This window comes from Sus scrofa, chromosome 14 (assembly GCF_054392235.1).
Source record: "Sus scrofa isolate SSC_HxYL_T2T_F1_AM1 chromosome 14, Sscrofa_HxYL_maternal_Yorkshire_Landrace_v2.0, whole genome shotgun sequence".
Classification (NCBI taxonomy): domain Eukaryota; kingdom Metazoa; phylum Chordata; class Mammalia; order Artiodactyla; family Suidae; genus Sus; species Sus scrofa.
Window position 1 is genome coordinate 103524893 of NC_139396.1, and position 17235 is coordinate 103542127.

At 51.9% G+C, this 17235-nt stretch overlaps 1 protein-coding gene and 1 long non-coding RNA gene across 8 annotated transcripts in view; one reads left to right on the forward strand and one right to left on the reverse strand.

The window, feature by feature from the left end:
• LOC106506054 (uncharacterized) overlaps nt 1-17235 on the reverse strand; it is a 303642-nt gene that overhangs the window by 198700 nt on the left and 87707 nt on the right. For 2 of the 7 annotated variants that reach the window (XM_084997453.1, XM_084997455.1), the window contains one exon: nt 10850-10968. The exons of the other annotated variants lie outside the window; for them this stretch is intronic. The gene's annotated coding sequence lies outside the window, so the exon portion shown is untranslated. The remainder of the gene's footprint in view (nt 1-10849; nt 10969-17235) is intronic. 7 annotated transcript variants of the gene reach the window in all.
• LOC146396904 (uncharacterized) lies at nt 8830-13138 on the forward strand. The gene is made up of 2 exons (XR_014828219.1): nt 8830-9033; nt 9922-13138. It is a non-coding gene; the product is annotated as an uncharacterized LOC146396904 (long non-coding RNA).

The following is a 17235-nucleotide window of genomic DNA, read 5'->3' on the forward strand; positions in this document are numbered from 1 at the left end:
TATGGAGGTTCCCAGGCCAGGGGTCTAATCTGAGCTGTAGCTGCCGGCCTACGCCACAGCCATGACAATGCCAGATCCGAGCCACGTCTGTGGCCTACACCACAGCTCACGGCAACGCCAGATCCTTACCCCACTGAGCAAGGCCAGGGATCGAACCCGTAACCTCATGGTCACTAGTGGGATTCATTAACCACTGAGCCACAACAGGAACTCTGATTATAAGTCTTTACCCTGCACTTGTCTGAGTGGTGACTTACATCACCTCCCAGGTTGCAGATGGAGAAAAGTGAGGCTGGGGACAATAGAGCCTCCACCTCTAACTCAGTGAGGGAACTTGGATAAGCAGCGCCTAGAATACCAATCCTGACTCCCCATTCAAGTTGGATCACTGTCCTTGGCCTTGAAGTCCTCCCCCGTCATGGGAGCCTTCCCTGTGGCCACCTTATCGTGTGGTTCTCCCAGGTCCTGACACGGCCCTCCTGGTCCTCTTTAGACCCAGCCGCTGAGCCCAAGGTTGATATTAAGGATATCATCCCCTCTGTCACAGATCCCTGACTCCCACCTGATAACTCTGAAAATGAAGGAAGTCAAGTCAGCACTGCAGGATGAGAACTAGAGACCCATAGATCCCTAGTGCTCAGCCCTAGGAGAACCTGCTCATTACCTTCTTTGCCCCAGACTGTCCTCTGCTCTGGGGAACTGGGGAGGGAGGGTGTGAGGGTGAGAGAGAGCGAGTAGAAGGGACCCTGGATTCACTCTGCCCCCTAAACCCTGACCCCTACCCCTAAGCCTCCTGCCTCTATGGAATTTCATCTCCCCTCCATCTGCACCAGTCCTCTCCCTGCCATAGCCTGGGCTGAGCTGGTGGTCAGGATTCAACAGCACTTCTCTGTTTGTGATCCGTGACACCTTGGGCAAGTCTGGAGCCTATCAGGGCCTCAATTTCCTCTTCAGCAAGTGGGGATGGTAAGGCCATTCCTCCATTAGTTAAGCAAATCTGTGGCGAAGTGTGAAATAGATGTTCAGAGAGCACCACAGGGGAGTGTAGAGGGCAGACCCACCTGCCAAGGCCCCCCCTTCCTCCTCCCTGCTCGATGCAGGGTACACCTGTAGAAGGATGTCAGCAAAAATCACAGGCACTTTTACTCCCCAGACATCTGCCAGAGGCACCTTCTGTAAAAAGCAGGTGTTCACGATTCAAAACTCTCAGCAGGTATTTACAACAACTTGGCATTTACAACAGCCAAGACATGGAAACAACCTCAATGTCCATCAACGGATGGATAAAGAAGATGCAATATATATGTGCAATGGAATATTACTCAGCCATAAAAAAGAATGAATAACGCCATTTGCAGCAACACAGATGAATCTAGAAATTATGGTAAGCAAAGTAAGTCATAAAGAGAAAGACAAATACCATATGATAGCACTTGTATGTGGAATCTAAAATATGACACAAACACATCTATGAAAAAGAAACAGACTCACAGACATAGAGAAAAATCTGTGGCTGCCAAGGGAGGGAAGGATTGGGAGTTTGGGACCAGCAGATGCAAACTAGTATATATAGGATGGATAAACAACAAGGTCCACTGTGTAGCAAAGGGAACTCTATTCAATATCCTGTGATTAAACTATGATGGAAAAGAATATGAGAAAGAATATACATATATAACTAAATCACTTTGCTATAGAGCAGAAATTAACAGAACATTGTAAATCAACTATACGTCAATAAATTTTTTTAAAAACACTCTCAGCAGGCAACAATAGAACAGAAATAGAGAAAAGAACAGGGAAAAATCTGGGCCTGATGTCACCTTGAAGCTCCCTTGTCACCTGATGCACCAGTCAGTACATTTAAATCCCCTGAAAGCTCTAGCATCTCCCAGGACTCAGTCACACCCCAGACCAATGAAATCAGAAGGCCTGGGGGAGGAGCCAGGCATCAGAATGTTTAGGATCCGTAGGTGGCTCCAGCATGACTCAGACTTTGGGAACCACAGGGCTACAGGACAGGATAGGGACTATGGGCAGCTGGCCAAGTCTTGACCATGTTCAAAAGTACTTTCTTATCTTTTGCCCCATCTGAACATCATCTGCTGGCTGAGGAACCACGTTATTATAGCCATTGTACAGAGGAGAAAAGTGAGGCCTAGGATGTCGCCCTGTCTCCTGAGACAGTCTTTGTTGATGTTGGGACAAGAGTCCATGCTCCAGACCCTCTATGCTGGACTCTTCCTGCATCAGCACAGCTAGAGTGCACCCTCGGAGATAGTCACAAAGACAAGGGCTCTGACTTCCAGGGGCGCCCAGGTTCTGGGAGACACCCCATCCTCTCCTGGGAGGAGGTTGTGATGGTGGCAGGGAGAGTAGAGCAGGACTGTCCCTGAGGCAGGCAGGGAGGGCTTTGAAGACTGGATGCAGGCCAGCAGGCTGGGCCAACACATGCCTTGGCCCCAAGTAGGTTCTGGCTCCAGCCCAGGAACTTCTCCCATCTGACTTCATCCTGTGGTGTGTAGGGGTCTGTTCCGGGATGGTGGAGCCCAGACATGGCCTCTTTATCTGAGTCTTTCCTGACACCCCCTCTGATAACAAAGAAGGCAGCTTAACAGGGAGCGGAAGGTTTACTGGGGATTTCAGCCTCTTCCTCTAGGTCTGTGTTGGAAACACGGATGTTCACATAAAGCCCAAGGCACCACATTGGCAGGAAAATCAGAGGGGCCCACGGCAGCTCTGGGGCTGGCTTGGCTCCCATCCCCTCTCCTGGTCCTCAAAGACTGTCAGCAGCCACCAGACCAGCCCACCCCCCTCCCTGGCCCATCCCTTTCAGGGGACAGAGGAAGGGGGCGACGACAAGAACAGCCAAGTTGCACAGCACAGAACGATGCACTGCTTGCAGCCACCCAGACCAGAGTTCAAACCCCAGTTGTGCCACATCCTCTTGCAGTTTCATCTCAGACAAACTGTCTAACTCTCCAAGCCTTGGAACTCCCATCTATAAAACCGGGGCGATAAGGATCCTCCCTTCCAGGTGTCTATGAAACTGGGATTAAAGAACTCCCAAGCTGGCTGCAGGATGCTGAACATATTATTTTGCTTTCCTTCGCCTCAGCTAACCCATCTTTAAAATGGGGGCGATAATGCCTATTCATAGAGATGGAGTGAGGCTTAAACCCATTAAGTGAGTTAATCCACCTCAAGTGCAAACAAGAATGTCTGGCCCATCCCAAGCACGCATTAATTGTTCCCTATTACCACACTCCCTAGCATGGGGCCTGGCACACAGTAGTTCCTTAAGAAACATCTGCTTCCTTCCTCCGCTTCCAGATACTTTCAGGATGTGGCTGAGTGCAGTCAGCTGCCTCCCTCTGATGCTTAGTGACTGGGTCGGAGCCAGCTCCTTAAAAAATTGGAAACATTGCCCACTTTCTCTTCTCCCTTTTCATAAAGTGATCACAGAACAGAGGCACTGACCTTGGGCAACCTTGTACCGCAATGTTTTCCAAAAGGCAAAACACTATAAATCACCGTGGGAGAGCTTGGCACACTACCCATGCCCCACCTCCCTCCTGCGGCCAGGGCCCACCTGAGCAGGGCTGGCCTGTTGGTGTCTGTTTTTTTCATATATGGAAGATGTCCCCCAGAGCCAAGGGAGCAAGAGGGTCTAGATGCCCTGGAGCAGTGAAGAATCATGGAGACTTTTCCAAACTCTAAGCACCAGCCCAATGCCAGACACCAGGTTATGCATTCTGGATGTGTTTCCTCTGATCCAAGTGCAGCCTTAGGCGCACAGTTCCTAGCGTTTCTGGAGGGGAAACCGAAGGTCAACGATCTCAGTGACTGCGGACTCACCTGGAATAGAGGGAACTCAGACCCCAGTTGAGGCATGGTGGCCCCCATTCTGGCCTCACCACGCCACACTCTTCAAATATCAGACAGAAGTTCCTGCAGGGGAGACGTCAGGCTCAGTGACCGAACCGGACCCAGTGGAATCACTGAGAGTGGATTTCTGGTCTGGATAAGCACCACATGGCTCACAGTCCAAGCTGCCCAGAGATGGGAACCGCTGCCTTAGGCCCCATGAGCTCCCTGTCCCCTGGAGCTGAGGAGGGGTGCAGAAGAGTTTCAAAGATCCAGCCGGGAAATGACCTAGATCCCGTCAGAGTGTGTCTATTACAGCACCGTGAAGTTTACTCACGGCACAGGTGTTCCTTGAGCTCCCGCTCAGCTCTGGCCCAGGCTCCAGACACAGCATGGATGAGATAAGAAGCACCCTTCGCAAAAGACCTGACTAGACACTTCTCCAAAGGAAATATACAGATGGCCAACAAGTACAGGAAAAAATGGAGTGGGATAGATTGGGAGCTTGGGGTTAATAGATGCAGACTATTGCCTTTGGAATGGATTAGCAATGAGATCCTGCTGTGTAGCACTGGGAACTAAGTCTAGTGACTTATGATGGAGCATGATAATGAGAGAAAAAAGAATGTATACATGTATGTGTAACAGGGTCACCAAGCTGTACAGTAGGAAAAAAAAAAACTGTATTGGGGAAATAACAATTAAAAAAATATTTTTTAAGTGCTCAACATCCTGATTATTAGAGAAATGCAAATCAAAACTACTATGAGGTACCACCTCACACCAGTCAGAATGGCTATCATTAATAAGTCCACAAATAACAAATGCTGGAGAGGGTGTGGAGAAAAAGGAACCCTCCTGCACTGTTGGTGGGAATCTAAATTGGTACAAGCACTATGGAAAACAGTATGGAGGTACCTTAGAAAACTATATATAGAACTACCATATGACCTAGCAATCCCGGTCTTGGGCATATATCCACACAAAACTTTCCTTGAAAAAGACACATGCACTTGCATATTCATTGCAGTACTATTCACAACAGCCAAGACATGGAAACAACCTAAATGGCCATCGACAGATGAATGGATTAAGAAAATGTGGTATGTATACACAATGGAATACTACTCAGCCATAAAAAAGAACAAAATAATGCCATTTGCTGCAACATGGATGGAACTAGAGACTCTTGTACTCAGTGAAGTAAATCAGAAAGAGAAAGACAAATACCAATGATATCACTTATATCTGGAATCTAATATAGGGCACAAATGAACCTTTCCACAGAAAAGAAAATCATGGACTTAGAGAACAGACTTGTGGCTGCCAAGAGGGGGGAGGGAGTGGGATAGACTGGGAATTTGGGGTTAACAGATGCGAACTATTGCCTTTGGAATGGATGAGCAATGAGATCCTGCGGTATAGCACAGGGAACTGTATCTAGTCACTTATGATGGAGCGTGATAATGTGAACAAAAAGAATGTATACATGTATGTGTGACTGGGTCACCTTGCTGTATAGCAGAAAATTGACAGAACACTATAAACCAGCTATAATGGAAAAAATAAAAATCATTATTGAAAAAAAAGAAGTGGGAATTCCCATTGTGGCACAGTGGAAACAAATCCAACTAGGAACCATGAAATTGCAGGTTCAATCCCTGGCCTCACTCAGTGGATTAAGTATCCAGCGTTGCCGTGATCTGTGGTGTAGGTTGCAGGCATGGCTCAGATCTGGCATTGCTGTGGCTGTGGTGTAGGCCAGGAGCTACAGCTCCAATTAGACCCCTAGCCTGGGAACCTCCATATGACGCAGGTACGGCCCTAAAAATAAAAAATAAAATTAAAAAAAAAAAAGTGCCCTTCGTCTTGGAGGTGGGGAGGACAAGAAAAGAAGTGAGAGCTCTGGAGACAGTAAAATGGTGTGTGAGGATAGAGTGAGTGAGGTGGGGCAGTGCCAGACCTCGCGGTCAGGGAGGGCCCTTTTGAACAGTGTGTTTGACCTAGCTTTAAAGGACAGGCCACATAGACACCCAGGGGAAGGGAATTCCAGGCAGCAAGAACACAAACAGAGGCCAGGAGGTGGGACCAGCAGAGAAGCCAGGGATGAGAGACAAGGGCTCCTATCCTGGTTTTGCCATTTACCTGGGGTGTGACAATAGGAAAGCTGCCTGTGTATCTGTTTGTTAAGCATGACTTTTCTTGCCTGTGAAGTGGGGATAGTAACTACTTATCTCATAAGGTTATTATGGAGATTAAATAACCTTGGCTCACTTCCTTCAGTTGTGGCATCTCAGAAGCTCTTCCTGGCTCCCTGGATGGAAGCGAGTTCCCCACTAAATCATCCCATCCTAGAGTTTGTCACACTGTGTGGTAACTGGAAAGCCACAGGTATGTCTCCTACTCTATTATGTTCACCATCATGTCCTCAGAGCCTGGCACAGTGTCAAGGATGACACTGATGCTCACTAAACTGCTGAAAGGATGGATGGATGGATGAATGCATTGGTGGATGGAAGGATGAGTGGAGAGAGAGATGGATGAATGGATGGAATGACTGAACAGATGGGTGAATGATGAATGAATGAATAAATGAATGGATGGATGAATTATTGAATGGATAGATGGATGGTTGGATGAGTAAGTGGTTGAATGAATAAGTGAGGGAGTGAGTGATTGAGAAGCGTCGTCAGGCCTAGCCAGCCTCCACCTCTCTGGAGAGATGTCTCTAAGGGTCTTTGTCATCCTGTGCCAACCATGCAAGGCACCGGGGCTGGACTGGAGCTGAGCAAGAACCCCAGTTTGGATGTGATCTGCATCTGGTCACTTGGGACTTTGTGTAATTCCACAGTTGGCAGGGAAGCCAGGCCTTAGGGTCTGAGCTGGGAGAAAAGTTTACAGCCAGGACTCCTCTCCAGTTCCATGCATGTCCCCCAGTCAGATGTGGGTGAGGCAGCTCTGAGTGGACAGAGGTCTGGGGCATCAGAGTCTAGCCTGTCCACTGTACAGATGGCAGACCTGAAGTCAGGGAGGGCAGGGATTTCCCCAAGGTCACAGGCCCATCTTTGCAGTGGCTGATACAACACACCCGGTTTCCTGACTCCTGAGCCCTGAATGGTGTATTGGGGGAGAATTAGGGCAGGAAGCTATGGGGATCGGGCCTTCCCAAGCCTGCTTGGGGCCATGAGAACCATCTCTGAGCCTCCTCCAGCAGCCCCAGCTCTCACGGGTAACCTGCTGCCTTTCGGAAGCAGCTAGCTCCAAGCAGGCAGATGGCTGGCGGGCCCCTGGCCCAGCCCTCAGGCCCAGATGGCAGTCCTGGGCACTAGGTGAGACATCGCAGCAGCAGCAACAGGAAGGCCTCTGCCTGCCAAGGCTGCCGGAGGCCCATCAGGGAGTGCCAGCTCCAGCCACGTGGCTGCCCTCCTGGGCCTGGCATTGCTCAAAGGCCAGAGAGCCAGAAGCATGGAGGCAGGGTTTGCCCCCCAACACTTGCCGTACAGATTTTGCCTGGGCCCTACTGTTGAGGGTTGCACTGAGTGGGGGCACAGCCCAGAATGGGCAACTCCTCCCAGGTTCAGCCCCCACCACTCGCTGCCTGCTTGTCTAGGACCAAAGGGCAGGGGCTCACATGCTGCCCAGAAGCTGCGGAGTCCCCATCAGGCCTTTGTGTCCCAAACAGGATCTCTTAGGGTCACATTGAATAATTCTAGCCATAATAATAATTGCTAATATTTCTTGAAGGTCTGCTGTGTACTGCACACTAAGGGCTTTGCAAGTACAAATTCAACCCTGGTAACAATGCTATGAGGCAAGGCTATTATTATCCCATTTTACAGATGAGAAAATGGAGGCTCAGAGTGGAGAAGCAGCTTGCCCAAGTCAATTCCTAATCACACAGCTGGGAAGTGGCAAAGCCAGGATTCAAACTCAGCCAGCCTGTTTCTGGAACCTATGTCCTTAAGCACCCCCCAGTTCTGGCTGTACCCCTACTAGTGAGTCCTACACAACAAGGAGCAGAAGGACCCCCTAACTTAGGTTCAGGGGGGTGACTTGCCAGCTAATGAGCTGCCCGTCACAGGCACTCCACCCCAGCCCCAGCCCCAGGTTGAATTTTCCAGGCAGTGGGGGCCTCCTGCAGTGGAGCCAGGACAGCCCCAGGTGAGCCTTACGAGGTCAGGTCAATGGAACAAGCAGCACTACAGAGGCCAGGCTGTGGGTGTCTCTGGGAGAAGGCACGGGGACCCCAGAAAAAGCAAACACACTGACATATAAAATTACACCTTCCAGTGCTCATGAGGGCCAGAAGCATAAAGGCAGGGGTTCCCTCTGACCCCTGACTATACAGACCTTGCCTGGGCCCTGTGGTTGAGGGTGGCACTCACAGACAGACAGGAACCTGTGTGCACACATACTTGGACACAGACAGAGCCGGCCACTCTGAGAAGTAGGACACCAAGATAATCACCGACAATTCTGGGTGCCCGTAAGATTGTGGTGGGGGGGTGGGGGTTGTCTTAATGTTTGCCCCCAGGGAGGCATGAGGCCACCCCATTCCCTCTCTCAGCCTCGATTTCCCCATCAGTGCAAGGAGAGGGTTGCCTGAGGTCATCTCCAAGGTCTTGGGCTCTGTGCCGCCTGGCCAGTCACCTGCGACTCTCTGTCCCCAGAGCCTGGCAGGGAGCTGTGACTCAGCAAGCAGCGGTACAGGAGCCCCCTCCCCCGCCCAGCACACACAAAGGGCATCTTGTTACCACAGCCTGCCAGCGGAGGGGCGGGCAGAGAGGGCTGGGGAGGTGAGAGGCCAGGAGAGAACCTATGTCAGTCAGCAGAGCCACGGGAGGGCCACCCAGCCAGTGGGACAGGGGCTCTGGGTGGACAGCCCCAAGCGCTGGTCACTGGCAGAGGCTGCCCCTACCCTGGCCTCTGCACTGTTTACTAAGTTCCCTTTTACACTTTTACAGTCTGAATGAGCTTTGCTCTCTTAGCAGCTGCAGACCTGGGATTTCCCTGCAGTGCGGGGCAAAGCCCACAGCCCAGGGCTCCAACTCAGAGTCTCTACGTCTCCATCTGCACCGTCTGGGGGGTGAGTGCCCTTGGCCAAGCCCCCTTCCTGGACTGTCAAATGGAGAACTAAGCAGAAGGGAGTTGGCAGCATCCTCACAGGTAAGGGCAGCATCCTAGAGTCACACCTGCTGCTACTGGCTCTGCCACTGCCCTGCTGTGGGACCCTGGGCAGACTGCTTACCCTCTCTGGCTTCCGTCTCCCGATTCATAAGATGGTGGTGGGGGGAGGTGGGAGAGAAGTGGACAGAACAGTCTTCCTGGAAGTCGTTGGGGAATCATTTGTCCATGCGCCTTGCATAACAAGAGACATGAGACACCTGCTTAGGTTCATGCAAGTAAGAGGGTCAGTCAGGAGCCCTGTATGTTGTATGCTTCCATGTGTGTGTGTGTGTGTGTGTGTGTGTGTGCGCACCTGTGTACATGCATGTGTACCCATGAGAAACGTGTGATGCATAAGCAGGTGTATCCCCACCATGAACCTGTCCATCCTTCAGGCATCCAGGCCATGGCCCAGGCAGGGAGGGCCCAGGGCAAAGGGTTTCCATAGCCAATATCCCTCTGGCTATTCGTGACCAGTGTGAGACGTTCGGGTGAGCTACAAGCTGTGGCTTGGCAGAGCAGGTTGCCTGATTCAGATGCTTTCTCCTCCAAGCACTGGACAGAACTCGCTATCAGCTGCCTGTCTGTCTCAGGTCCCAGCACAGCCTCCTTGCTTTATGGCCAGGGCCACGTACATAATATCCACATGAATGGGGCCCCCAGAGTTGCACCTACACCACGGCACTCCAAACTTTCACATGTGGCTATTTCATCTCCCTAGCGCGCATTGATCTCTGCTTGCCCTAGAGAAGGGTCCCTGCATGGTCATGGTCCCTGCAAACATACATGATAGATTATTACAAAATATAAAGTACTATGAGAGCTGGTCATTGCATTGGATCCTCAAAATACCGTCCAGCTTACAAGGTTCTAATTCCCATTTCACAGATGAAGAAACCAAGGCCCAGAGGAGTGAAATAGAAGACCCAGGGGGAAAAAAAGGACAAGATTAAGAACCCCACATAGTCCCTGTGAGGCTATAGGTTTGATCCCTGGCCTCACTCAGTGGGTTAAGGATCCAGTGTTGCCAAATCTGTGGCATGGATCATAGATGTGGCTCTGATCTGGTGTTGCTGTTGCTGTGGCTGTGGTATAGTTTGACCCCTAGCCCCAGGAACTTCCATATGCTGCAGATGTGGCCGTAAAAAGAAGAAAGAAAACAAAAGAAGATCCAGGACCTGGGTGGTTTGATAAGGAGACATGAGCACCAAGCCTGCAGTCAGAAGTGCCAGACACCATTTGGGGAGACAATGACCCAGGCTGAACACAGCCACAAAGGTGCGCATGGACGCTCTCTCCTAGCAGTGGGCTTCGAAGCAGCCAAGGCCCATCATCAAGCCAAGGAAACCTAGCTGCTTGGGCGCAGATACTCTCCCTGACCAGGATGGATCCCAGGAAACCCTGGCACATGGGGCTCTCTTTCAAGCAGACCAACACTGGGGGCTCAGGCAGCAGGTACACCTCACCTGTCTCTTCCTGCCGTTGCTGCCTCTTTGGCTGAGAGGATTGTAAATCCCCCAGTGGACAAGCAAAGGCAGACCTGAGGGGGCCCAATTCACAGCTTTCTTCCAGTAGAACTTCCTACTGGAAGCCTGAAATCAGCAACTTCTGTGGCTTCTGGGGGCCACATTTAATAAGAACTGCAGTTGGTTGAGTCCCTACTATGTAAAGACACCTTAAATTTGTTATTTACTTAGCCAATATTCACTGAGTATCTTTGAAGTGCCAGGCCCTGTCTGGGTACCAGGGAGACATGACCCCTGCCTTCATGGAGCCCACTGAAAATGGGGGAGGCCAATCCCATACAGAGACTCACGCAAGAACCAGTGACCAGGGAGGGCTTCCTGGAGGAGGTGACACTGGGCCCAGACTTTCCGAAGGATGAATAGGAGCTAGCCAGGCAAAGAGGGGAGAAACACTTCAGGCAGAGAGAACCTGAGGAAGAAAGGAACAGACACAGTGGTGTCTATAATTTCCACAACAGCCTGATGAGATGGGAATGGGAGTCCCATTTTATAATTGAGGAAACAAACTCTGAGAGGCTGAGTCACCACAGACCCCACATAAGCAGCTGGGGTGCATGACCCTGACCCTACACCACAGTTCATGCCTTTCCCATCCGCAAAGCCCTGCACCTGAGCCCTGAAGCTAAGAAGCAAAGGCATGGAGGGAGAGGCCAGGTCTCTTCATGCCTGCAGTCTACATGCATGGAAGTGAGTGAGGGCTCTCTGTTCGGGGGGGGGGGGGGGTGCTGTTGCTGTCACAGGGACCCATGTCTCCCCAGATGGCTTTGGAGCTGCTCATAACGTCCAGCAAAGGCTCATCCTGAGCTGCATGTGGGCCCCATCACTGCCCGTGTAGCATGCTAAAAGCATGGTGGCCTCGGCTTCTCAGGGACACTATGAGGCCCACTGATCCTATGAGGACATCAGCAGGGAGGGCCCAGGGCATGTGGAAAGTGAGGCCTTCTCCAGGCAAGGCTTCCTGGAGGAGGTGGCCCTGGAGTTGAGTCTTAAGAATTGAGAGGATTTCTGGCATTCCTGTTGTGGATCGGTGGGTCATGAACCCTAGTATCCACGAGGATGCGGGTTAATCCCCGGCCTTGCTCAGTGGGTTAAGGATCCAGCATTGCCATGAGCTGTGGTGTAGGCTGCAGACGTGGCTCAGATCTGGCATTACTGTGGCTGTGGTGTAGGCGATTTGACCCTTAGCCTGGGAACTTCCATATGCTACAGGTGCGCCCCCCGCCCCCCACCCCCCAACACATACAAAAAAAAAGAACTGAGAGGACTTCGAAGCAGCAAAATGGAGTAGAGAAGGGAACACTAAGCCTGGAAAATGGAAGCAAAGGCCCAGCATGCAGCATCGTGGGAATGGTGAGCGGTGCCCAGGGTCTGGGGTGTCCAGCACTCTCAGGGACCACCAGGGCCCCAGCTCCAGAACCGCCCCAAACCCCTCCTGTCCCAGGCCCAGAACTCAGCAGAGCCTGGAGGGTAGTAAGACGCAGACTTCCCTTCGGCCTGCTAGTAACTCCACTATGTTTGGGGAAGGACACTGGGCTCTGGCTCCGGCTGTGGGTCTCTCAGCCTTGGTCCCTGCCTTCATGAAGCTATGGTGTCACAGAGGCAGCAGGTATGAGCAAGCATGAGAGCATGACAAACTTACAAAAGGAGAGGCGCCATCAGTAAGTCTTCCTTTTGTTCGAGGGCTGGGCACCAGCCATAGAAAGGTGAAGATTCTGCAGACGGGGCTTAGAGTCTGCAGAGTTGCGCCCACACCCTGCTGTATCCCTCATCCCAGAGCCGGGGAACTGGGCCAGGAGAAGGCAGAGGGCAAGCAAAGTGCAGAAGGAGCAGGCAGGCCCTTGCCATACACTTTTCCGACTTCCAGCCCTGGACAGCCAGAGCCCTAGGAGCCAGACCCAGCCAGGAACATCCAGATCTTCCCCAGATCCCGGATGAGAGCCTTAACAGACATCAGCACCCCTGTGCATCCTCCTAATGACCACAGCTCTGTCAGATATATTGATGTTCCCGGAACCAAGATATCTACATTTAATTTCCATAAAAGCTTCTTTTGCTTACAAAGGGACCCTCCCAAATGCCCTGGGTCACCTCTACTTGAACCCAGAGAGGAGGGGGTTCCTAGCCCTTTCGGGAGGATGACACTTCAGCCTGGGTGGGCAGGAGGCTGGGTCTCTGCTCAGCTCGGACTCTGCCCTCCCCTGTCCCTCTCAGGAAGGCCACAGGAGCCCTGTGCCAGCCCTTGGGGATCCCAGCCAGGACCCACCCCCCCCTTCATTCCTGGAACCCAGCTTTACCCAGGTTCTCACTTCCGCCCCATTGCCTCACACCCTGTGCTCCCTTCTCTAGATGGACCCTCAGGTGGGGGTCTAAGCTGATATTTGACTGAATGCAGCCCGGCCACTTTTCATTAGCTAACCAACCGGACCAGTCCCCACCTCTGTGCCCAGCTCCAATGCCTAAAATCCCACCTTAAGTTCATGTCCCAGACTTCCACTTATTCAAGAGGCCACCTGAGATCCACATGATATGAGGTTTGTTTCTAAAACAGGAAGGATCAATAAATATCTTCACACAAAGCACCTCTGACTCAATGGTATCAGCTTCCTAGAGGACTGTAGTGAGGAGGATTCTGAGGCTGTGTGTGGGCTCAGTGGGAAAAAGAGTGTCATGATTGATTAGTGATGTCTGCTGTGAGCACACTCTAGGAAGAATGTGCCACTGGTTTGCCATATTGGTCAAGATTCTTGAGCCATTTTAGGAGATGTAAATATGGGCAATGCCATTTCCCAGCCCCATGCCCAAGCATGTGTAGAGCCCATGCTCTGTGCTCAGCCTTGGGCTGGACCCTGTGAGGAGAGCCAAGAGCAAGAAAAAGTTCTGTCCTTTGACCCAAAGCATTGAAGAATGACTGGGAAGTGGGGGGGAGCTGAGAACCCTGGATTGAGGGCTCCTAAAACATTCAAAGTGATCCTAGAGATTCCCAGGTCTGAGAGAAAAAGCAATCTGCCAGGGAGGGCACGGCTCCTGTACACTGCAGGGCAGCTTCCTAAAGCCACTGTGTACCAAGCAGCACTACAGGGCTGGGCCCCTGAAAAGTGAGGAAGTGGGCAGAGCTGCAGGTCTGAGGATGGAGAAAGCAAGAGATGGAGAGAGGAAAACATAGGCCAGAGGGTCGGGCGTGCGCCCTGGGCCTGGGGAAAGGGGAGCTGGTCTGAGAAGGGATTAAAACGATAGGGGTGGAGGTGGCCAGAGGGGAGAAACCCTGGGGCCAGGATTAGAGCCCTGGTCTCCTGAATTGCAAGCTGCCCTCCATCTTTTAGGGCAGAGATTCAAGCTAACTTGGCCCAGAATCCTATCTGCTTCCCAACCTCCTTTCCACCGCATAGGATGGGGAACTCTGAGAGTCTTCCCCAACCACTCACACCAAAGGAGGTCCCCACATTCTTCATTATCTCCATCTCAGCATGCTGATTATTACCACAATCTGTAATTCCTTCTTTTATATACCTGTTCATTTTGTTTTGTCAGTCTGTCCCAATGGTCTGAGTCCGACAAGAGTAAACCCCAAGTGTCTTACATAGCTCTGTCTCCATAGCCTAATACAGTGCAGTGATCAAATTTGCTCAAATTAGTCATTCAATGAATAAACTGCAGTCGGCAGGGTCACACACTCAAACACCCAGGGGGCCAAGCAAATAACATACATGATGTGAGGTGGGCAGATATGAGAATCTGGTGCAGACACCACCCACCTGGCCCCTCCCCGGTGTCACACTCAGGGCAGGCATCACCATGGCACTTTACGTAGTATCCATTTGACATACGTGCAAATTGTCTGCATGCAAACACAAGGGGAAATCTTTTATATCTCCAAAGAAATATTCACATCTCCATTTTAATCAAACAAATGATACTGTCATTTTTTTTTTCTCCTACTTTTGCTAGAGTTTGAGTATAGAGAAATATATGACATACTCCACAGGAGAACAACAGGCCAAGTGAGCTGATATATGGTAACCAACTTGGACTCAACATCACATGGGGCAGGAGTACACCAAGCGGGTCCCTAGACCAGCAACATCAGCACCGTCTGGTAACTTGTTAGAAATGGAAAGTCTTGGGCCCACTGAAATAGAAACTGGGGTGGAGCCCAGCATTCTGTGTTTTAACACGGAGATGATGCTCCTACACACTCAAGTTTGAGAACAAGATCAACAGGGAATGGTGGCAATTGCAGTAAACAGACAGCACACATCCTGCCCAAAGGGGTCCCCCACTTCTCAGCTCCAGCTCACATTTGCCACATAGGAATATGAGCCCAGGGTGACCAAAGCTCCTAATTATCCTAGGAAGTTGAAAAATCCACATTTTCATGGGAAATGCCTCCATCCCTAAGTAGTGGCTGCTAAATCCCACGTAGACCAAACAACTTGTCTACAAATCGAAGCCAGCCCAGACACAGCTAGAGTAAGACCTGAAGGGTATAGACTTCTCTCCACAGGGAAAGCCCCAGGAGGATGCCGTAGGTCCATGCTGTCCTGCCTAGAAGGGCCTGGTTCTGAAGGACAGGCCCAGGGCCCACATTACCCTTGCCTCAGAGACCCCCACTGCTGTGTGGGACTATTTCTGAGTCCTCAAATTCCAGACAAGGGCCACAGGGCTTGACCAGAGGATAAGCAAGTTTGGGCAGGTAAAATTCTAGGCCCTGATGATCTAGGTCCAGGTCAGGCTGTAGGAGGACAGAGGGTAATCTCTTCTTTTTGGAGGCTCTGTTCCATGCTAAAGACTCAGGCATTTTTTTCCCTTAACATTTGCAACTAAACTGTGAGGTAGGGGTCAGTTTGTACATTTTAAAGAAGAGGAAAGAAGGGTTCTGCAAGGTTGTGTTACACAGAGGGCAATGTGAGGAAGCTAGACTGTGAACTCACATTTACCTGCCTCCCAGCTCACACTGATTTAGCTACCCTTCCAAACTGTTTGCCAGATGAAGGATGGGAAGGAGGCTGAGAAATGACCAAGGTTGGCCTACTGCCCCCAGGGCCAACTCCCGGTCAAGGCCATAACCAATGCCATGATTCCAGGGCCAGGAAACCAAGTCCAACAAGCAGTGGGGCTGCAGAAGAGGGTGATAATGGGGAAAGGGCAGCAAAACTGCACCTTGCTTCAGCTTTAGGGAGATCTGGCCCTGAATGCAAATCCCCCACCCAAAGTTGGAGAACTGTAGGAGCTGGGCCAGCCCATGGAGAAGGAGCAGGACCAGAGATGTCAGGGTACTGGACCCAGCCAAGCAACTAGGGCCAGGGCTGGAGCTTGAGTCACGGCCATGCTCAGTCTCACCAACTTTCCTCCTGAAGGCTCAGCGGTCAGTACTGGTCCTGGGATGGACCTCTGTGAGGGTGTGTGGTTGCTGGGGAAGCCAGAAGATATGCCCAACCCCTGCCCCTGACTCTGACCCATTGGATGGACTCCTCTCTACACCAGAAGGCCCCAGAAGGTTTGGACTAGCTCAGGCCCCTTTCCTCGAGCTCAAGGGCTCAGGAGAGCCCCCAGAGGCAGGGCCCAGAGCGCCCTCCCCACAGGGGGGGCTCACCCAGCCTGGGCTCTGGTCAGACTCTGCTCTGCTTTGCTCTCGCCAGGCATGAGTCAGCGCCGGGAGCCTGCGTGTGGCCACAGCTGGCTGGACGCTGAGGCCAGCCAGGCCAGGCCCTGGAGGTCTGCTGGGGCCCTGGGGCCTCACTAATGGGAAGAGATGGCCCCGAATGACCCACAGGATCACACAAGGGAAAGGAAAAAGGCCCAAGTAGAAAACTAAGCACAAAGAAAGAATCTCAAATCTTAAAGCGGCAGAAGCAGATTCAGAGTCAGAAAAATGATTACACAACAAACACACACACAGGCTACCAGCCCTGGCACGAACACACACTCATGTGTACCCCACACTCCACACACAGACACTCCACACGCTCACACACACATCCCACATATACCCGTCTTCACAGTGCCCTAGCGTCTGCAGCACATACCAGATATACACATGCAAGAGAAACCACATCAACAAACACACACACCACGCATGCGTGCACACACGCGCTCGCGCACACATACACACACAGCATTCCCAGAGGGTGAGCCCACACAGGGAAATCAACCCCACACAGCAGATGCTCACATGCCTGTCTGTGGCGTATGGCTTTTGTCAAACCCAAGGAAATCAGACTCACCACCCTCAGCATACGTGTACAGATAGGTTTGGGGACATTGGGTCACACGCTGTCTAACGGACTCGATGTTTCTGAGGGCTGTGCTCAAGGTCAGCCTGGTAACTGGGGTCCTGGGCACCCCACCCCTCGCCCACGGAGAGGGGAGCCCGCCCCTGCCCATCCCAGCCAGCCAAGCTTCTGCGCCCCGCCAGGAGGTCGCGGAGCAGAGCGCGGCCAGGAAGTCAGCCCGGAGTGACAGCTCCCCCACGCTGTTTGTTTATTCATGACTCATTCGTCTCCACAGACTGGCTCTTCTTTCTTTCGGGAGGAGGGGAGAAAGGAGCGGGAGGGAGGGAGGCGGGAGCGAGGGAGGGGGACGGGGAGGGGGCGAGCCAGACTCCACAATAAACAATGAGGCAGCTGAGCCGGCGGGCGGGGGAGGCGGCGCGGGTCGCGGCCCGGGCCGGGCCTGGGGG